The following is a 210-nucleotide window of genomic DNA, read 5'->3' as shown; positions in this document are numbered from 1 at the left end:
AAAAAAAAGGGTTCCAAACCCCCCCAAGAACCAGCCACAAGAAAGGGAACCGAGAGAACAAACCAACCACCACCCCTTCCACCACCTGAGCACTGCTCTCGAAATACACGAACACAAGGGATTAGAGGAGGATTTCAGCAATACCTCTGGATTATTTGCCCTCTTCCCCTCTCCTTCCATGCAGAAAGGAAACTCTCCGACCGCAGTCTC

Source organism: Apaloderma vittatum, unplaced genomic scaffold (assembly GCF_000703405.1).
Source record: "Apaloderma vittatum isolate BGI_N311 unplaced genomic scaffold, ASM70340v1 scaffold7346, whole genome shotgun sequence".
Taxonomy (NCBI): Eukaryota; Metazoa; Chordata; class Aves; order Trogoniformes; family Trogonidae; genus Apaloderma; species Apaloderma vittatum.
Note: the sequence above shows the minus strand (reverse complement) of the source record.